Source organism: Crotalus tigris, unplaced genomic scaffold (assembly GCF_016545835.1).
Source record: "Crotalus tigris isolate CLP2741 ecotype Arizona unplaced genomic scaffold, ASM1654583v1 scf7180000018371.15429387391:27106975, whole genome shotgun sequence".
NCBI lineage: Eukaryota > Metazoa > Chordata > Lepidosauria > Squamata > Viperidae > Crotalus > Crotalus tigris.
In genome coordinates, this window is record NW_024096970.1 from 14,079,337 (window position 1) to 14,088,498 (window position 9,162).

The following is a 9,162-nucleotide window of genomic DNA, read 5'->3' on the forward strand; positions in this document are numbered from 1 at the left end:
ATTTTGGTCCCATTCACCAATCCTCAGAAGAGGCAACCTTTATTAAAATGTACTGAAATGGGGGAAATACATCATGTTCTTTTGACATTATTTCTGAGACTCTTTTTTTGGCAAACACAACAACATCCACACATCAACACAATGAAACATGCCTTCTCCTTTTCTCCACCATATAAACAAGAGGCAATGATCAGAATGGGAATTCTCCATCTGCATTGTGGTTGCCCTCAGGGGGCCGGGTGGGTGTGGCCAGGGTGGGTGTGGTCTACTGGGTGGGCGTGAATGGAATGGGTATGGCCTACTGGGTGGACGTGGCCATCTCTACATTGTTCGCGTCAAGGGTGCCTGTGGGGGCCTGGGCAGGAATGGGACAGATCTGAAGGTCTCTGGCAGAAGGGGGTGGGACCAGGGCAAGTGCCAAGGCATGGCCCACTGGAGGAGCCTCACTGTTCCTCTCAGGCCATGTGGGGGGGGGCTTATGGAGCTAAGACTGAATGCGTTTCAGCATAGATGGCCACCAGAAAATTGTACATTGGCTCCCGGCTGGCCTGGGCCAGGGCCAAGACAGCGGGGCCCATTCTCTCACTGTTTCCAGGATTCTTCGCGGGCCACATGAAACCACTTCGCGGGCCACATCCGGCCCCCGGGCTTTGTGTTTGACATGTCTGTTTTACGACCTTCTGACAAGCGAGGTTAATGAGGAAGCCAGCTTCACTTAACAACCGTGTTACTAACTGAACAACTGCAGTGATTCATCTATGGCAAGAAAGGTCATAAAATGGGGCAAAGCTCACTTAACTCTCTCACTTAGCAACAGAAATGTTGGGCTCAATTGTGGTTGTAAATTGAGGAGTACTTGTATTGTATGAAACATTAGGGTGGGTGGCAGTCTAGCAGCAATAAACAATTGATTATTCTTTCCATTGATCATAGATTTTTTATGGCCACTAAAACCTCTGTATCCTAATTGGATCTTATATATTAGGAAATTTATTGTTCTAGATTTGTTTATGCTTCTGAGATTTGTTGCTTCCAACACATTATTACAGAATATTTCAATATGAAACTCTAGGCAAAGCCCCAATAAAAGGCAGCATTGAAACAGAAATTAGCTGAGATTTCATTATAGTATTTATGTAAATTCCCAAGAGGATCTCACTGATGTAGCACAATCTAATTTAGTCAGGCAGAGTTCAATAATTCAATGCATTCTGTCCCTCAAAATAATGAGAAATCTAATCAGACCCTATTAAGACTCTTTTCTAGATTAGGAGAAAATGTGTAAACTCAGCATTTCATTATTCCTGGAAAGACATCAACAGAAGGCATAATCAAACTATTTAAAACTACTTTAGGAAATAAGATAACAAGAATTGAAAGTAGGTTAGTTAGGGGAAATACAATATATTGGAGAAAACAGAAATGATTGATCACATATATGCACATTTCTTTCTTCAGTTTAAACCTTGCTTTTCTGCTCAGGACAACTAAACGTAAAAAATTTTTTTCCATAAAATTAAAACAAATTGACATTAACACTAAAAGTATTTTGTAATTAAAAGTCTCAGGACAAATTACAGATTTTCTAAAAAGAACTCTGTACATAACCACTATATCTTCCCCATATCCAAAATTGTATCTGTCCATGCATTGCACATGTACATAATCCTCCGCATATCAGAGGATCCCCTTTGTAGAAAAAAATATGGAATCTAAATATCTAGGGCAGTGATGGCGAACCTTTTAGAGACCGAGTGCCCAAACTGCAACCCAAAACCCACTTATGCATCGTCGGGTGCTGGGTGGGTGTGGCCCATTGGCTGGGTGTGGCCAATTGGAAGGGTGTGGCCCATTGGGTGAGTGTGGCTGCGGTGGTAACGGCAGACTAGGTGGGACTAAAAAGTCCAATCGATCAATTCCAACTTTGCAAGATCTTTTTTTTCCCACGAGAAGTTGAAATTGACTGATTGATTGAACTTTTTTTTTTTTTGCACACGGCAGCGGAGGCCTAAAGCAAAAAGGTTTTATAAAACCCAGCTGAGGGCCTAGAACTGGGGTGACAGCTTGCGTGCCCACAGAGAGGGCTCTGAGTGCCGCCTCTGGCACCTGTGCCATAGGGTCGCCACCACTGGTCTAGGGAGATGGGGCAAGTCCACTTTATGTTCACATAACATGTGGTAGTTTGCTTATTCATAATTTAATTAAGCAGCCTAGAACCAAGAAGAAACTTCCTAATGGTGAGAGCAATCAACCAATGGAACAACTTGCCTTCAAAAGTTGTGGGTGCTCCATTACTGGAGGCTTTCAAAAAGAGACTGGGCAATCATTTATCTGGTATAAGGTCTTTTGGACTAGAAGACCTCCAAGTGCCTTCCAACTCTATTATTCCATGTTCTATACATTCTATCTTCTATTAAACAAAATTGGCTGGATTCACACAGTATGTTATGCCATGAGTCATCATTTAAAAACTAGTGTCTGAGTTCACATAGCACCAACAAACTGCATTACAGGTAATCCTCACTTATAACCAATGCCTTATGTCTATGGAGATTTTCAGTCATCCAGGTCATGGTTATCCCAAAGGTGTTTTTTCACGAGGCAGCGAGACTTTCTTTTTTCTATCTGAAGATGTTTCCTCTTCTCATCCAAGAAGTTTCTTCAGCTCTGACCGGATGGTGGAAAATGGAAGGATTTATATTCCTTGCAAACAGCTGGTCCTTTAAATTATTTTAGAGAGTCGTTGAGGTCACCTGGAGGCTTTTCTGTGTCATCAGGGTCACCTGAGTAATGCAAATGGGTGTGGAGTCTTCTTGGAACACAGATAAGCCTCCAGGTGGCATCAGAGCTGAAGAAGCTTCTTGGATGAGATGTGGAACATCTTCAAAGAGAAAAAAGAAAGTCCAGTTGCACCCTTGGGACAACCAATGCTTTAGTGACCATTTGAAGTTACAATGGACCAACCTGTCATATTAGTGCGCTTTTCGCAACAGGCCCACATTTACAGCTGTTTGCAGGATCTGCAGTCAAAAGTCTGTGATTTAGAATGAAACCACATGGATTTGCTGAACAACCATGGCATTCATTTAACAACCATGGCATTTGTTTTATGACTGTGGCATTTGTTTTACAATCGCTGCATTTGCTTAGTGACCACTGCAAAAAAAAAAGTTATAAAATCAGTCATGGTCATAGGTTGACCTGCTTAACGATTGGCATGACATATAACCATAATTTGGGGCTCAATTACAGTCTTAAGTTGTGGACTATCTGTATAACTTAGCGTGATATATGAATCCAGCCTCTTTTTTGTTCCCTTCTCTTCCCGTATTCTTTCAGAAAACTCATTTTCCTTCTAACTTAAAGCCAAGATTGTACAAAACATATGCATTTAGGAAACATTTGAGAAACAGAAGAGAGTAAGGGCACCTTCCTCAAAGGTGAAAAACTATCAGGGAGCTTAATTGGCTTTTGGGGACAAGAATTTTGTGAGTGGGGATGTTTTTTATAGATTTCCAGCCAAGTATTTCTCAATGCTTCTCGGCTGGAATTTGACGTAGAAGCTTTTTCTCCCTCTTTGCATTTTTGGCCTTGTCTTGCAGATGCAGGAGACCTGGTGGGAATTTGAAAGTCTGCTAGAAGAGACTCGCTACCAGGAACAAAGCAAGCGCCAGTGGGCCTGTTTGGTCTAAAGTGTGTCAGAGAATACTTCACATTAATCAGCCCAGGGGATCCAAGTGAAGCAAAGCAGAGGGACTATAAATATTCACATTGGATCCATAGCATGAACTGCAAAAGCTACAGTGTCATTGGCACATAGCCTTGGCCAAAGCTTTAGCAAGGATTTATGTCTGACAACAGATCAGTGACACGGAAAAGCAAAAAGAAGTTTTAAAAGTAGTCCCATTCTAACATTTCACAGATGGAAAGTATGCACATGTGTATTCTTGCATACTATTCCCTAGTTCTTATAACTAGGGTGGGAATGTGGAATATAGTTGACTGCAGGGCAGTATCAATATTTATTTATGAAATTTATATGCTGCCTGTCACACTATCCTGAGTAACTCTGGGCAGATAACAAAGATAAAAAGCATTACAAGCTAACAAAATGAAGCAAAGATTAAAAACTAAGAGCACAGATGTCTATGGAGATTTTCAGTCATCCAGGTCATGGTTGTCCCAGAAGTGCTTTTTCAAAAGGCAACTGGACTTTTCTTGGTTTTTTTCCTTGAAAACATTTCACTTCTCATCCACGAAGCTGAACTGAACAAGCTTCTTGGATGAGAAGCGAACTGTTTTCAAGGGAAAAAAACCAAGAAAAGTCCAGTTGCCTTTTGAAAAAGCACCTTTAGAGTGGTATGGAGATGGGCTTTTGTTTCTCACTCAGCTAATCCCCTCCAGCACAAAATGCCTCTATTGGGCCCCCATGCTAACCAGCTAAGGCATATTTAAAGGCTTTTTTAAGGCCAGAAGAATGGAGAGGGTTCTCACCTCCATTAGCAAGGTGTTCCAGAGGAAGGGGGCCATGGCAGAGAAGGCTCTTTTCCTTGACCTCGCTTGCCAAAATTCCATGGTTGATGGGCTCCAAAGAAACAGTGCCGGAGACAGTGGGGCGGGCCAATCTCATTGGGGTGAGATGATTCTTCAGATAATATTGGAACCGACCAGGAAGCAAAGCAATGGGAGAGAAAATTCACTCTCAAGGCCTGGCTGATGTGCCCTAGTAATGCTCAGAACTGCAGTGTGTCACTGGACACTCTGAAGCCTGTTAATATTGTTAAGGTACTGGGTCAGAAATGATTATTTCCTCTTTATTAGCCCTTTATTACTGGTACATACTGTAGATAGTGTACTTTCAAATTTAAAAGTGAAATGTTTGCTTAGTAGCTGATTAGGTTAACCATGTTGTACTGATGTAGTGAGAAAGATTAAAATCCCTTTGTTGCTGTAAATTCTGAAAGAAATGTAATTGAGGAACCTAATATTTGCTGTTTGAAGGATCCAAAACTAAACAGAAGAAAAGTTTTTTAAACCTTTGCAGAAAACGATATTATTTGGTTCTAGTGATTGCGTTAAAGAAACACTGTTCAGTTCATACTCTGGTTTCTCTTCAGATCGTATAAATCTTTCGCCTTTTACTAAAGATTTCCGTGGAGAGGAACATTTATTTATTAGTAGGGCAATATTGGAAGAAAGATTCTTTGCCTACTATAGAAGATTGGACGCTTAAGGTGTCAAATTTAGCAGAAGTGGCAAAAATTTCTGCTTACTTGAAGGACCATTCACAAGAAAAATATATTTCGGTTTGGAGAAGATGGATAGATTATATTCAGAATAAATATGGGATTAAAAAGTTTCATTTAGCCTATGAGTAAATTTTAGAGTATTATTAATAGTTTATTTTTTAATTTTTATTAGTTTTAGTATGGTTTAACAATATTGATTTGTTTATATTATTATGTTTATTTTTAATTTGTTTATATTTATGTTATAAAGGAGTTAAAGTGTGTTATGGACTTGGTTACTTGTATAGTTGGATAATGTTTTTTAGAGTTTGATTGTTTATTTGTAACCCTGTACTCAGCTCTGGGAAGTGGGGTAGGGGGGATAGGGGTGGGTGGGTCTTGGGATGTATATTGTATAAACTTTTCAATAAAAAAAAACACTGTTCAGCACTTTACTTTAACAGTTATATAAATTAGGAGAAAATGATGATGAAATCTCCCTATGTTGCAAGATGCTGTGAACATAAACAATTACAATATTTTCTGTGTGTTTATTTTTAAATCCGAATTGGGAAAAATGCCAGACCTGAATACTGAGCTATTAATGCATATAGTAAAGTGATAGGATTTTTTTTTTTACTGAACTGTACATCCCAAATGTTCTTTTCAGGATTATTACAAATTTTTGTCCCTCTAGGCTTCTTTGTCCCTGCAGTTTTGTGGACAAGACTTTTGGAAAGAGAGACTGGACAAGGTCACCCAGCTGGCTTTGTGTCTAAGTCTCCTGGAGCAAGAATGATTTGAAGTCTCTCCCTGAAAAGAGGGTGTGTGTGTGTGTGTGTGTGTGTGTGTGTGTGTTTTATATTTTGAAGGAGAGCTGTCTTTAAGTAGCCAACATTATGATCAAATTACTTGAGCCAAAAATGCACTTTGCTTGATGGAAGATGGCCCATGTTTTCTGATCTGCCCATATACAATATATATAACGAGCCCTATTTACAAAGAGTGAATACTGTGGACAAATAGAGAAATGTGTGTTTGCTAGTTAGAGTTAAGCATGATATGAGCACAGCACAGCCCGACACAGTAGAGATATGAAAATTTTCTAAGACTCCTGTTTTTCTTACCATGATGTCATCTTTATCCAAATATGGAATGCTTAATACCTACCTCACAACCAATAATCTATTTGTAATTTGAGTCTCTTTGTTCCTGTAATGTAGATATGGTCCGTATTTGGCAGTGGGATGGGTCTTTCACCTTAGAAACATGACTAATGTGTCCTTTGTATGACTGACCAACCTCTGCAGACTCTTACAAATAAATGTTTTGGAGCTTGCATATTGGGTTGTGGTCTTAACTGAGTAGATGAACAGACTGGGATGAATCTCACTGTAAAAATAACTGAGAAGAGAGAGGGAGCTGTGGTCTCATGAGTTTTCTTTCCAAAATTATCCAATATAATTTTTCTAAACAGAACTATGCTATGCTAATATATTTCCCTTGCCTCAATTCTCTTTCCCTCCCTGCACTTTTTCCCCTCAAATTCCAGACTTATGTGTAATTACTTATCTGCTAAATGTAGCTTTAAATTTACTTAAAAATTGAACCACTAAATTGAGTTTCTGTAGATGAACTCATAAATTGCGTATAATTAATGCTGCACTGTTATTGCGACCTATTTTCCTGGTATATTTTAATAATGCCCATAATCATTTTTTAAAGCAAATACAAATAACATCCTGTTAGCATAACCATGAAAATATACGACTCTGTGTAATTTCATTTATAGGTTGTCAAAACTAAGCCCATATAGTATTCTCCAAGAACTTGTGTTACATATTGCTAAGCATAGATGGAATGATATAAGTCAGTGGTTCTCAACCTTTTTAATGCCGCGACCCCCCAACCGGTCGTAAGTCGAGGACTACTCAACCGGTCGTAAGTCAAGGACTACTCAACTGGTGCAGCACCGTTTGCAGAATGGGATTTTGGCGGGCTCAGCAGGGCAGAGACAGCCTGGACAATTCCTACTGGCTTTTGAAAGACAATAGAATTCGACTCTATTCAAGAGAGTCTATTCTATTGGCTTTCAAAAGCCAATAGAATAAAAGGGAGTAGCACAGCTAAGGAAAAAGGGAAAAAAATGGTGGACTGCATTGTTTGGCAACCCCCGTGAAATGGTCATTCGACACCAAATGGGGTCCTGACCCACAGGTTGAGAACCACTGATATAAGTGATCACAAATGGTTCATTAACTTAATTAATTCCAATCTGTCCCTGCAAACAAATTATTGGCATTAAGGTTTGCTATGAATAATAGGATTTTTCTTCACATTAGTTCTTACTATCTATTACATGATATAGTTCAAAAATACAGAACAGTCCATGTGGCCTTTTCTTTTCCTGTGCAGTGGAATAATGTGATAAAATGAATCAGATTGGTCTAGGTACAAAACCTGCAAATGAAATAGAAGAGAAATGGCATATTTCATGTCGGTAAGCTAATTTTCTGCTTTTAGTGACTGTAGTGGTACATCTTTTTCCATGCAGAATGAAAATGGTACACTCCACATCTCTTTTCTCTATAATATTCTGAAATTCCAATACTTAATGTATGAATCTATTAACTCTATAGCTAGGTTGCATTCAGCACACACATTTCTGCTGGATGAGTTCAAAAATGATTTCTGTCCTAGTCATTATTGTATTTTTGTTTGGGTTAATTTACAATGTCTTGCATTCTGCACAATAAAGCTCAAATTAAGCGGTGCAAGTCTTCCAATGATTAGAAGAGTTGATTATTTATTACCTTGACAACCAGTTCATCTAAAACTCTAATTAGTTTGCACCTTAAGAATATTTTTTGCAGGTGAGAACAACTACATATAATTACAAAGTCTCCTTTATTGAAATTGAAAGTCACATACATTTATGGAAATTTGTGGTATGGTAACAGAAGGGCTTTAAGCTCTATCTTCTATTTGCAAAAGAGGTTAAAGAGGTTATTACTTTGATGGGTGACTTTACAAACTCAAAAGGTCACAGCCTAGTCTGGGAAATTTACTGTTGCCATTCTCTCTCTCTCTCTCTCTCTCTCTCTCTCTCTCTCTCTCTCTCTCTCTCTCTCTCTCTCTGTGTGTGTGTGTGTGTATGCCTTTGAGTCAGGGTTTTTTTTTTTACTCTTGGTGACTGCCTGTACAAGACCCTACAGATAGGCACAATTTTTTCGAAATGGCTTGCCATTGCCTTCTTCCTAAGGCTGAGAGTGAGTGACTGGCCCAAGGTTACTCAACTGGCTTCATGCCTAAGAGAAGATCAGAACTCACAGTCTTCTAGTTTTTAGTCTGTTGCTTTAACATTATACAAAACTTGTTCTGTAATGAAATATTGGAAAACTAATTTCTATGATACCATATATCCCTTATTTGTATATTTTATTTTAATGTACTTATCTCTTTTACCCATTTTATATGTCTTCTGTCTCTCATAGTTTATATTCTTTCTTTACAATATTTAATTAAAAAGGAGAAAAATAAACATCATTCTGAGGTGTTCCTCAGAACATCACACTGTGAAGTTAACAGAGTTGCTATCTTGCAGATCATTGCTATGGCAACTGCACAGAGGCATACATATGGGATAGCTGACCAGGTCAAGTACAATGAAGTAGTTGATCTATATAGTGGGTTGAAAAGGAGATGGAAGGGTTCAGTTTGCCACACATCCTAGTTGTCTGCAAGTATGCCTGCTCTCATATGCCTAATGGTTAAGATTCAGATTATCAGAAAAAAGTGCTCCTTATGGTTATGGATATATAGATGCTCAGATATGAGCATGAATCAATCAGTTTAAAATCTGGAATATCTTCATTGACCTTCCATTATATAATCCATACCAGAAATCCAATGGCTGAAGTAACATTTGCTGAAG

The 9,162-nt window shown here is 38.8% G+C and overlaps 1 non-coding gene across 1 annotated transcript; it reads left to right on the plus strand.

The window, feature by feature from the left end:
* The first annotated feature begins 5,097 nt into the window (after nt 1-5,097).
* Nucleotides 5,098-5,213, plus strand: LOC120311884. The gene has a single exon (XR_005557753.1). It is a non-coding gene; the product is annotated as a U5 spliceosomal RNA (small nuclear RNA).
* The last annotated feature ends 3,949 nt before the right edge of the window (nt 5,214-9,162 follow it).